Consider the following 13,404-nt stretch of genomic DNA (forward strand, 5'->3'; position numbering starts at 1 on the left):
TGCAACAGGCAACTCACTACTTTGCTTCTATCTTTCTATCTTTCTTAGAAAATTGCAATAAGGGGCCAGCCCTGTGGCATAATGGTTAAGTCTGTGCACTCCACTTTGGCAGCCCAGGGCTTGCAGGTTTGGATCCCAGGCACCGACCTACCCATTACTCATCAAGCCATGCTGTGGTGGTGTCTCACATACAAAATAGAAGAAAATTGGCACAGATGTTAGCTCAGGGCCAATTTTCCTCACCCCCTAAAAAAAAATTGTGATAAAAATCAAACCTGCTGTTCATCCTCATTTTATCCTTTGGGGTTTAAATGGAACCGTCTTAACGGATAGAACATATCAACAGCCCACTCTTTGAAGACAGCAGTGAACATTGTGGAGCCAAACGAGGCTGCTGTGTCCTTCATTCTAGAGTCTAGAAACCATTTCTATTAATGTGGTCTAGGATAACATTAGCCTTTGTGGGTAGACATCATAAACTTGACACAAAGTGAACTCAGTCAGTTCTAACAACGTTGCTGCCAAGTTGTGTATCCTAATTAAAACGATTTAGAATCTAATTCTGCCTTCTTTTCAGTTTTTAGTTTAATCTTCTCGTCTTCTCAAAATCATGTCCCATATGTCAGTGTATTGAGTATACGATTATAATTTGGTCCAAATTATTGACAAACATGTTGAAAAGAAGAGATATAAAGAGTTGGGCATTTGATGCACCCCTAGAAACTTCTAGATTTATGTTAAACCTTCAATCAGTGTCATTTGGTACAGTCACTTCACCAGTTTGTAATCTACCTAATTATAGTAGAGTTTAGCTATTTCTTCACTTTGGCAAGAAATCTATCATTGAGATGACTTTTATATATTAGCTGATATCCAGATACCTAGTCTGTTATAGATGATTGTTCTTTGAACTTAGGAATACCATCAAAGAAAGAAATAGGATTGTTCACGTTTTATTTCCTTTTTCTCCTCCTTCTGCAATCCATTCAATCACCAGGTACAGCAGATTTCCTTCTAACATTGATTTAATCTTTTCCCTTTCCATGTTCCTGCTAGCACCTTTGTCCAAGTGTATTTCACCTCAATTTATTGCCTCCTAACCAGAGGTGGATCCATATTTGAGGAGATCTGAAGTTTATACAATTCTAAGGGTCCTCTTTAATAAAAATAATACAGAATTACAAAAATAAAATTATGTGTTCTGAAAGTGCCCTGTGCGAGGGAGGAAGCCTGAGGCTCAGCTTCACAGGAAAGCTACCTCTGGGCTCACTGACTGATCAGCGGTTGGAGTGAAGTGTTGACAAGACGGACAAGGGTCCTGCTCCAGTGGCCTTTACATTCTAATGACAGGAGATATTTCTGTGCGTTAAGACCAGCAACACATCCAGTCTTCGGGTGCTAATTAATACGAGCATAATGTTGGCACAACAAATGGGAAGTTAGCCCTTAAAACAGATTGTGATTGACAGCTCATTTCCTTCCTTGTTTCATTCCTTCCTTCCCTGTTTGCTTCCTTCCTCCTTCTCTCCTTCTTTGTTTCCTTCCCTCCCTCATTCCTTCCTCCTTCTTTCCATCTTCCTTCCTTCCTTCTTTCTTCCTCTTTCCTTCCTTCTTGCCCTCCTTGCCTCCTTCTTTCTTCCTTCTTCCTTCCTTCCCTCTTTCCCTTCTTCCTTCCTTCTTTTCTTTTGTTTTTCTTTCTTACTGTTTTTGTTTTTTTGCCTCCAATTCAGATCCCTCTGCATCCTGACCCACACCCCAAACAGAGCTACCTTTCCCAACTTGACTTGATTTCTGCCTTAATGTTTTAAATTAAGGCATCTACCCCTGGGGAGCTATTTTCCAAACTTCGGGTTCCTCATTTCCTGTCTCAGTGGGACCCCCTCCTCAGGGCCGCGAGCACCACGGGAGGAGCCGGCAGTAGAACGAGAGGCTGAGGAAAGCAGGGCCTGGAGCTTCACAATCTGTGCTCTTTACAGCAGCCTACCTCCTTGTTGGGGATGTTGGAGACACTCTGGGACCATATTTGTGCTTTGCTGTTTTATAAAAGCCGATACTCATTATGATAACAAGTATTTGAACATCAGTTTATTACCTTAAATTGTTGACATGTGCCGTATACCAAACTCTTTCTGCATGTGCACTTTTAGACTGTGAAATTATGTTCTAAATAACACTATTATATTATCTCTTAAAATGCAAGCCAGTGAAAGTGAGCCACATCAGGAATCACAAGGAAGCTTTTAAAATGCTGATTTCTAGGTCCTGTCCCACGATGTGGTAGAGAGAGGAGCAAAGCCCTTCAGGGAAAAAGACAAGGCGAGTGGTTCTCAAATTTTAGCAAGCACCAGAATCATCTGGAAGGTTGTTTAAAACAGATGGCTGGGCCTCAACCCAAGAGTTTCAGATTCAGTCTGTTTGGGGGGAAACCTGAGAATTTGCATTTCTAACAAGGTCCCGAGTGATTCTGACACCACTGGTCCAGAGACTATGCTGTGAGGAGAGTTGGACTAGGCCTCCCATGGCGGCTGACTCACTCCAGCTTCACTAAGAACACCATTCAAACCAACACCTCAGCAAAATCACAAATCTCCATGAGTCACCAATTTAACAATCGTTGTACACGGGCAATTTTCAATCCATAAATGTGAAGAGTCTGCTGAGCTTTCATCTGCCTTTTTACAGTTGAGTGCTACACTGAAGCTTAACCTTCGTCTCTTTTATAAGGGACACATATTTCTTTTTTTTTTTTTTTGAGGAAGATTAGCCCTGAGCTAACTACTGCCAGTCCTCCTCCTTTTGCTGATGAAGACTGGCCCTGAGCTAACATCCGTGCCCATCTTCCTCTACTTTATATGTGTGATGCCTACCACAGCATGGCGTGCCAAGCAGTGCCATGTCCACACCCGGGATCCGAACCAGCGAACCCTGGGCCACCGAGAAGTGGAACGTGTGAACTTGACCGCTGTGCCACCGGGCCAGCCCCAAGGGGCACATATTTCTTTTATCCAAGTACCTGGACAAGGCTGTGATTTAAATGGTGAAAACTCAATGACAATGAACCCAATGCAAAGATCAAGCTTTTATGTAAATTTCCAAGTCATATCTGCTTCTACACATTAGAACTAAAATAGTCATTTATTTTAAATCTATCACAGTGTAGTGAGGACTGCGTATTATCAAATTTTGCTAGGTTATTTGCATGAACAAACAAAGGCAAAATCTCAATGACTTACACTAATAAAGATTTATTTCTTGTTCGTGTTACGAGTCATCTGTGGATCAGCTGCAGCTCCTCTCTATCTATCTTCTCATTCCAGGAGCCAGGCTGAAAGGAGCAGTTCCTGTGGGGGTGTGACTTTGGCATTGCAGAGGGAGGGAGAAATGGCTGAAGGACACTAGGGTTCTCAAAGCTTCTGCTTGGTTACAGTATACTCTACTTCTGTGTACATTCCACTGGGCAAGTAGTCACATGGTCCAGACTGGTGTCACTGTGTCATATGACCACATATGGGGATGTATAATCCTGCAGGTTGGGCATCAAATAATTGGAAAATAAAGTACAATATTACATACTAGAAACTAAGCTTTTCATTTAGCTCTAAATATTCCAGAGAGTATGCCCAGGAATTTCAGTGAAATAAGAGATCTCTTTGAAATAAGACTCCTAAACAAAGAACAAATATTATCTGCCCACTCTGTCTTAGAAAAAAGACAAGACCAAATGATGGACAAACTGAAAAGAGAAGAGCATTGCAAGAGTCCTTTTCAGTCTGCCCCTGAAAATAGAACCCATGGCCAAACTCTTTGGTTTCCCATCTGCAATGCAGAATTAGAAAATATCCCGTAACCCTTTAGGGATAATGTAAGATCTCATTAATTTCCAGAGAGGTTAGCAATTTCCCCCAAGGTATTTTCAAGGTTCTGTGTTCCCTCAGAAAAAAAAAGTGTCAAAAGTCTAAATTTATTTTTAGTTGCTATTAAATTCATGACATTGTACTTATCCTGGAAAGAATATCTGAAAACTTCATTTCTGACCTTGTTAAAGTGATTTTAAAGTGCTTTAACCATTTTTTTTTTTTACTTTGATAGATTATGTATCTTCTACTATTAAATGAGTAGGGCCAAGGGCACTTGGTAATAAAATTAACCTTGATCTCCTTTCTAAACTTAGAATTATCTTATGTACTAGTTAATACATATATAATTAATACTTGGCATAACACGTTTTACTCCTCTGGCATAATTTTCTATTAGCCTATTTTCCATACATACTTAAAAGAAATGTATACTTACTGAAATTTTTGTTCTCTAAGGAAGAAATTCTAATTACTCTTTTACTATAGGCAGCAGCTGAGATAGCAAGACTCCAGCTGCTTTTGTACCAAATCGCTCAGAGGTGTCTAATGTGGTGTCAGTGGCTTCCTGGACCTTTCCCCGGTGGCTTGTGTGAAGACAATGCAGAGAATGATGCTATTGAATTTTCAAATTTGGTAATTCCCAAATACCAAGAACTATGACATAAAACGGAGGGTGCTATTTGCTTACCAGCTGCCACACTAAACAGGACAACTTGTAATTTCCATGACTACTAGAAGCTAACAGTAATGGAGGGGTGCCCGGATTAATCCAAAAGACAATTCAGAACAGCTCTCTGGGGTCTCAGACAAGAACTGTGGTAACAGTTGCCGATGTGAAAGGAGTCGGTCAGAAGTGGAGCATTCCTTAGAGGGGTGTGGTGCCTGATGAGCAAGAGAAAACAGTGATGAAACATGGCTGCCATTCACCGCACCTAGATGCACAATTTCCTTGTCTCTGAAATTAGGTTTTGGCCACCTTATTATTGAGGCACACAGACTTTCAGAGATCTTTTCCATGTCCTGTCTCATTCTCTCCTTGAAGCCTTTCCAGTCCTATCCACTTTGAAGATAAGGAAATCGCATTTCAGAGAATTTAAGTAATTTCTCCAAAGTCCCACATCTCGTTAACAGAAGAACTGGAACTTGAATCCAGGTCCTCCATTTCGTATTCTGATTCCCTTTACCGTAAAGCAAGGCTGCCTACCACTGATTTTTTAAAAAAATAATCAAATTGCTTTAGAACCAATTTAGTTCCCTCCTTAACATTTCTGAGAGCACTGAATTGATTATTTTAAATCTCGTGTTCTTTATCACATGGAAGGTATTTGTATGTGTATTACATACCCACCTATTAGAAGTGTTTAACAATAGCCCAATCTTGCTGCTAGGTGTAGGATCTGCTTGTCAGAGCAGGTTTGGTAAATTTCCAGAGTTACAGAAAGTGTTTCTTACATGCATCTTTAGGCTTGAATTTGCCAAAAGGTTCTACCAGACATCTGAATCACATCCCCCACAGCTGAGACACCAAACTGGAGCACAGATGATGTATCTGGGAGGGGGCTCCAGGGAGCTTTCTGGGGTGTGGTTAAGTATCTATGTCCTGATTTGGTTAAACAAGTATATATGTATACAAAATGTCGACAAACTTGGCATTTACTATTTGCTTACTTACCGAATGTAAGTTTTACTTCAATACAAAAAAACAAATACAAGAAAAACAGAGCGCTCGTGGAGAGTCGGGGGAATGGAGATGGAGTGCTCCCTGTCCCTCAGCTCTCATCTCTACTCCACCTGTACGTCTCAGTGACTCTACCTCCAAAATATATCCCAAATCCAACCACTTCTCTCCATCTCCACCACTTCCTTCCTGGTTCAACCCAATGATACTTCTCATCTGGGATATTCCAGTGCCTTCCTGACTGTCTTTCTGCTTCCACTCCTGCCCCACCTCGCTCAGTTTGTTGTTGGCACAGGGGCCAAAGCCAGATACTTTAGGACAGATCGTGTCACTCCAGCTGGAAGCCCCCCAGGGCTGTTATCTTAGAATATAATACAACCAAGCTCCATGTGACCAGGCCTTTCTCTGACTCCCCAAGATCTTTCCACATTATTCCACCTGCTGTGCTCTAGATACCCTGTCCTTTCTTTTCCTCAAACATGCCAAACTCATTCTCCATCTAGGGTTCTGGAATGAGCTATTCTCACTCTGGCTGCAATGCTTTACCCTGAGATTTCTTGGACTCTTTCTTATCACACAAATCTCTGTCTAAATGTCACCTCCTCAGCCACCTTTCACATTCCAATAAAGGGAAGCTGACAATAAGTAAACAAAGAAATTAATTAAATAATAAAAATATCAGCATTAATAAGAGCTACGCAGAGAACAGAAGTAGCATGACGTGATAGTGTGACTAGGAAGGCCTCTGCAAAGACCTGCTCAGTGACCCCTCCTGCCCTCATGACGATCAGAGCCCCCACTATGGGACATGGAGAAAGCATTGCAGTCTTAGATATAATACTGTCTCTTTCCAAAATGGCACTTTCTTTTTTTTTAAAGATTTTATTTTTTCCTTTTTCTCCCCAAAGCCCCCTGGTGCATAGTTATATATTCTTCGTTGTGGGTCCTTCTAGTTGTGGCATGTGGGACGCTGCCTCAGCATGGTTTGATGAGCAGTGCCATGTCCGCACCCAGGATTCCAACCAACAAAACACTGGGCCGCCTGCAGTGGAGTGCGCCAACTTAACCACTCGGCCACGGGGCCAGCCCCAAAATGGCACCTTTTTTGAGCTTCCCTGAAGAAGTTTGCTAGGTAACCCAAATTACCTTGAAGGAAGTTTCATTAACCACAGCTTGTACTTGTTCACAGAGTCTGAGAGACTACACTCCATTTTAAATTGCTATAGGATTCTGTGAGACAAATTGCAAACCGTTACATCAACCCAAAGACAGTAAAAAAACACACAGACAATTCCTTCCTCCTTTTCTCTATCTGTGGAGTGAAGTTAATGAGACGTTGTAACGTACCACAAAACCATCTTCGTAAAATGGGTTTGGATATAAATAGAAAGAATGGAACTGTTTCGTCCTAAATATGTGTCACATTTATGTACTTTGAATCATCATAGGGTTCACGGATGGTCTGAGAACGTTCTGTGGGTTTGCAATGATTCTGACAAACAAACAAAAGCATCTAGCATTGGCTGGGTCTAAAAACCTGGGCACCAAAATTCCGGACACTGCCCTTAACACAAATCTCAGAGTCATCTTGGATTGTTTATAACAAGTTGAGATATTTTAAAACAAATCTAAACTTATGGAGAGAAAAATGATATCTTTGAGAAAAGTATATCTTGGAACTCAAAAGGAACAGCACATAGGCACAGAAGGTCATAATTCTTAGGGTCAGTTTTCTCTTTCAGGTTGCGTCTTAATGGATAGGAACAGCCATTCAAAAGGAGGATATTTTAAGGAAATTTCCCATCACTGCCAAACAGTACCAGTGCTAATTTCATAAAGACAAAAGGTATCTGATGAACAACTCCTTTCTTTGATGCTTAATATTATAATAGATTTTAAAATTTAATGTGGATTGTCACTTACTATCGCTGTTGTAATATTCTAACCAACAGGAAAAAATTAAGTTCTATCAGGCTTCTTCTTTTCTTCTTGTTTGGTAAGAATGTCAAGACTCTTCCAACGATGATTCACTTTCTGGTCTTTGTAGTTCCACTCAGGGCTTACTTACATAATAAAGAATAATATTTTTAATACACTATTGAGGATTTTAGTACAAAATAAGGCGATCGTTATTAAAAGTGTCAAACTTTTAAAAAGGGAACTCTACAGTCTTGCAAGTCGTCAGATATCTTCAAATTCTAAAGATCAAAAAGCAATCGAAAAGCTGATTTTCAAGTGAGTCGCATTTGCAGAAAAAAATGGAAGAAATACTGGAAAGATTGAGGCATTTTTTAATAACAGAAAATTGCATTGCTAAATTTCTCTTTTTTAAAGCATCTTAAAATATTTCACAAAATCCTTTTCATCAAATGTGTGTCTTCTCTCAGGAAAGAGAATATACACTTGGGATGAGATTTCAGCATTATTCACAAATGGAAAAAGAACTAATATTTAAATTTTATAAATTATGCTAGGATTAGGTTAATACTCACACTAGAATATTGCTGTGAAAATCAGAATATCAACCGTTAGATTAATGTCATTTTACCACTGACTTTAAGGATATATTTTGTCATGTTTTGACTTAGAAAGTATCTATTTAAATCCTTCATTTTTACAATACTCATCATAGCAATGATAAATGATGATTAAATTAAGCTCTACCTGGAACACAGCCATTTTTCCTATATTCTATTAAACATAATCTGCATCTTATGTAGTTTTTAATATGCCAGGCACTATGCCAAATATATTACATGTCTCAATTACTACAATGGCCCTGGGAAGGAACCAGAAGCTGGATGACGTGAAGTAGTTTGCCTGTTTTGTTCACTGATAACATCTAGTACTTAGAACTGTGTGTCACATAGTAAGGGTTCAATAAGTATTTGTTGAACTGAATGACTTTTACGCATGAGGCAAGTGAAAGTGCTACATACATAAAAGAAAAGTCATATTCTTGTTTGGCTAACTTCTTTCTTACCTTCCACCTCTGTGGCACCATATGGCTGACTTTCCAGGAAAAACGATTTCTTCTGGGTGGAGAAAACAATCAATAATTCTGCGTAAGTTCTGAGTTTTCTTCTGTGGGTTTACAATAGCCAGGCCTCCAAGCTCCAGGTCAGAGAACAGCACTGATAACAAAGGATAAATGATCCTAATGCCTAGGGGGAAGCAACACTCAAAGTGCAGTTTTAGAAGGCTCTGAACATGGGAAATTGATATCTTCTGCCTCTCATTTGCAGGGGCCCTGGGCTGCACTCTGAGCATCTGATGGAGCTCCTGACTCCGGGTGGCAGTGGTAACATCAGGAGTCAGACCCCTGAGGTGCTCAGGAGCTTCTGTTTTTAAACATCTTATTGAACTACAGAGCTTCGGCCTATTGAGGTTGGCTCCAAAGGATCAGAAAAGATGACTGAGTGGTGCTCTTGAGTGACTGTGTAGCCAGATTAACTCACGGGTCACCAAGCCACCTTTATATCTGTCACTAGAGTTAAGATATTGCTCTATCCACAATCAAGGACAGAGAGAGACTGAGCAAGTCTATAGAACCCAAGTTGGAATAGGTGTGGTCATGAGGCCAGGGAGGTCCATGCATAAACCTAACTTGGGATTTGCAGGTCATTGGACAACATCATTTAAGAGATCTCTTAAAATGAAGTGCAGGGGCCGGCCTGGTAGTGCAGCAGTTAAGTTCGCACATTCTCGGCAGCCCAGGGTTCGCCGGTTCGGATCCTGGGTGCGGACATGGCACTGCTTGGCACGCCATGCTGTGGTAGGTGTCCCACATATAAAGTAGAGGAAGATGGGCATGGATGTTAGCTCAGGGCCAGGCTTCCTCAGCAAAAAGAGGAGGACTGGCAGTAGTTAGCTCAGGGCTAATCTCCCCCCCCCCCGCCCCCCAAAAAAAGGCAAGTGCATGTTGTATTAGGGAGGCCAAAAAGAGGTAACATGGGTGATTCCAGAAAGTGAGGCCCCAAAGATCGTGGCAACCCAAGCTTCTCTTTACAGCCCTTTTTCCAAGCCCCCCAGAGGCATCGAATGCCCTTTCTTTAGTGCAGGGACCACATATTTCTGAAGCATATTCTAAAAGCCCAGTGCTTGAATTCTGACAGAATGAATATCGGCAAACTTAGGGAAGACAACTGAATTTGTGAAATGCCTTATTATTACCAGCTGCTTCCTGCAAGTGCCATTCCGCACACTAGGGCTCCTTTTGGCTTAAAGTTTCTGCTGTGACCCCCAGTTCTGAATGTGCTCCTTCCTCTCTTCTTAGATCTCCAGCCAGGAATTTGAACACACTGAGAAAAACAAAAGAAATTTCCAGGGGAGTGTAGATACAAAGGTTATCAATTGAAAAAGTTCTCCCTAAAGGTGGTATTTAATATGAATGTTAAAATCTGGTATTACTTTACCTTGGGTGACTGAGAAAGGCAGAAAGCTTCAATTGTTAAAAAGACTTAAAAAATATAATTCAAAAAAGTCTTGGATAAAAATTCAAGCAGCTGTCTAATATCTTGTAACTGTTTAATATGATTTATTGTGAGTTCTTTAGCTTCCTGTTAGAATGTTGATTAGTCAACGCATACGTATGCGCGCATGCACACACACGGGCACACACACACAATTATATCATTAGTATTCCTGCAGCTCACTTAACACATCCACGTGCTGCTTCTCTAACCTCTTGATCCCTTCTCAATGCTGGTGACAAGTAGCAATTGCTACTGACACAAAGCAAAAGAGAAACTACAAAAATTATTACATGATCTTGGGATCAATCAATAATCTGAAAAACATGCTGGAAAAGAAATCATTACCTTTTTAGAGCTTTAACAACAGGCTCTGACTCAGACGATTCTGCCTTGACTTTCTGACTTGAACCTGAGTCTAGGTTAAGTAACCACCACTTCCTCATTCGTAAATGGGCTGTCTTGGTACCACCCGTTACTTCCCCTAGAGGGATTTCCTCAGAAGTCACTAGACTGCTATTAAAACAAAGTTAAGTTTCAAAAGTTTCAGGAGGAGTCCCATGTAATTATTACAAGCATCATTCTAAATCGTATTGTGCTTGTTGCATGAAATACGAGAAGCAAAACAGACATTTTCTTTAAAATTACTATTTTTTTATTTTTAAAATTTTTTCTGACTTGCGAAAGTGGAAAAGCATTTCTACATCCAATAGATAATGTAATATTTTGTAAGTGGTGAACATGTACAGCTGATTAAAAATACCTGTTTTGAGATTAACAGCCGAAGAAGAGTTATTATTAAGCAGAAGTTACTCTTAAATAGAAGAGTTACTATTAAATAGGGCTTTCTAATGAAAATAGGTCTTTATAAATAAGATATTCGAGGTGCATTGCAGTTCTAGAGACTTAAACTGCTTCTGGCACATCGTAAGGGCTCAGTATATATTTGTACTACTGAATGAATTTTACTGATGGGGAAAGTGCTATGTATGGTAGTGAAAAGTAGTTTCTCGTTAGACTAAATGCTTACTTTTCATCCATACCGCACTGAATAGTGGGACGTTCCAGAAAAAGGAAAATTATCTATTGAACTGTTACAGTTCTTTTATTTACTCCTAAAACAGTGCGATAATATGACTGTATATAAGCAAGCCACTAACTACAGTCTCAAATATGATGTATTATTCCTTCAAACTAAAAGCATTATTTGAAATTTTTAAAAGTAGAGGTGACTAGAAAGTCCAAATATAGGTGAAACTGAAATACAAGTTTCAAAATCCAGCATGTCCACTGCAGGGGATTGGAATTGGCCACCTGAAGATATGTCTCTTTGGCATGAGGATTATTTTGGGCTGGTTACTTTTAAAAACTGCAGACATGAGAGAAACTCTGAAAAGCAGAAGTTACCTTTGTAAGAGACATTTACATTTGTAAAGGAAATCTCCATCTGTAAAGGTGTTCCCCTCTCTGTACCAGGAAGAATGGGGAGGACCTTATCTCTAGAGACTCTTATCAATGCAGAAGGCAAGGACTTAAATTTGTATAATAACCTTACTCTTGTTTGCTGTGCTTTTCTGGTGATCTCCCACCACTGTATCCTCCCACCCCCGACATCCTCCTTTGCCTTTAGCTGAAAAGGGTATTTAAGATGAGAACCTCTGCCATTTTGGTGAGTTACTTGGTTTTTCTGGGTCTCTCCCATGTGTACATGTTATAAAGCTTTGTTTAATTTTCTCCTGTTATTCTGTCTCACCTGAATTTAGTTCATTGTCTGACCAGAAGGACCCAGAGTGGGTAGAGGAAATGTCTTCCTCCCCTACAGTTTGGAGACTTGGACAGGATAAAATTTAACTGGCTGCACACTGCTCACTCCTGGACTGCTGCAGTCGAGAGATCCTGGACCCCTGACAAGAGCTGGCAAGAGGTAAGAGTTCTTACCATGTCAGTCTCCCGTATCTCTGCCTGCATGGTCCAATGAAAGCAAGAGTGGTGAGTTTTTTTGCTTTTCTTAATTTAGATTAGCAGGAGAAAATTTTGGTGAGGCTAGCTTCTTGGACTCAGTGACTCTAGGATTTGGTTGAGTACTCATTGGTTGTAGATCCTTTTCCTCCCAGAGATATTTTTCCTTGTCTCTGTCTTTTTTGGTTGTTTGTCATAAGACACAGGCATCTGTATAAGCCTGTTGTCTGGGAATATGTGCATAGGTGGAAGCTGTTGCTAAGGGCATCTTGGAAGCCAAATAGCCTGCAAATTTGGTGGGCGTGGGTCGAGCAGTTAAGAGCCGTTAGGGTGCTCACCACCTCAAGAAGTCTCCTGTGAAAGGATGAGTTGGTCAGGGAATGCGGTGGATGACACAGTTCCCCCACCAACTTCAAGAAAATGTCCATGCAATGACAAGGCACTCTGTAAAGCACACACGACCCCCAACCCCATGGCACCTCCCTCTTAGGTATTATTCTGGCTCCAAGAAACCCGAGGCTTAGCTAAAGCTGTTAATGTGCGTATTAGATGAGGTTTTTCTTTCATCTTGTTCTACGTCTTGAGAGCTTGGCTTTGTGACCTTTCTGGTCTCTGCCATCCAGAGGATACATGTACTGGCACGCATCTTGGTGGCCAGTTGCGTAGACTGGAGTCCCAGGACACACTCTCTTCATCTGGATGTGTCAGCTCTCAGGGGATTTTGTCATAAGGGGTCCCAATTGCTTTCATAAGGGGTCTTTGTCATCTCAACCTTCATCGCTTGCTGTGCGATGAAGGTCTTTACTTTCTTAGACTATTTTTGAGAGTGAACTTTCTGGATTTCTTTTGGGGACGCCTCTTGCATCCATGGTTAAGCTTATTGGTATGAGTCCCTATTAAGATCCTACTCATCAATGTGACCAGACAATGGATCATTTAAATTGGGAAAACTTCTAAATTGGGGGGAAAAAGTTTGTGAGAGCACTCATCATAACTTTTTATTGGTACCTATGAAAAGGCCAAATTAAAAAGGAAATACAAAAAAAAAAAAAGACTAGCCTTAAGACGCTGACTCAGATTACAATTGAATTGAGCAAATATAAAAGTGTAAGTGTTAATAAGATTATAAAGGTTGGAATATTTGAGCTGATTTCCTATAAAGAGGTTATATCAACTTTGCCTGAGTATGTTTTAAAATGTCTGGCTGGGAATACTTCCTCTATCCAATATTATAAAGCCAAGACCTATTGATAAAATCCTAATGGAAGCTATCATTAGAGGTATAAGAGTTGATGGAACTCAGATAAAATTTGTAGAAAATTGATATATTTATGGGCTTTATGTAAAGTGATTGTATCTCTTTTTGTCTGATTATATCGTGCCAATAGACGTTGTCTCACTGGGGAATGTTTCCCTGCCTGATTGTAAGGCTTTTAAA

General features: G+C 40.3%; 1 long non-coding RNA gene across 1 annotated transcript; it reads right to left on the reverse strand.

Moving 5' to 3' along the window:
• Positions 1-3,229: 3,229 nt before the first annotated feature.
• On the reverse strand, positions 3,230-10,451 carry LOC103551691 (uncharacterized). Its single transcript, XR_545054.2, has 5 exons — positions 10,356-10,451; positions 9,709-9,836; positions 8,519-8,669; positions 4,546-4,739; positions 3,230-3,523 (listed from the first exon to the last, which is right to left on the reverse strand). It is a non-coding gene; the product is annotated as an uncharacterized lncRNA (long non-coding RNA).
• Between the last annotated feature and the right edge of the window lie 2,953 nt (positions 10,452-13,404).

The sequence above is a fragment of the Equus przewalskii genome, chromosome 1 (genome assembly GCF_037783145.1).
Source record: "Equus przewalskii isolate Varuska chromosome 1, EquPr2, whole genome shotgun sequence".
In the NCBI taxonomy this organism is placed as follows: domain Eukaryota; kingdom Metazoa; phylum Chordata; class Mammalia; order Perissodactyla; family Equidae; genus Equus; species Equus przewalskii.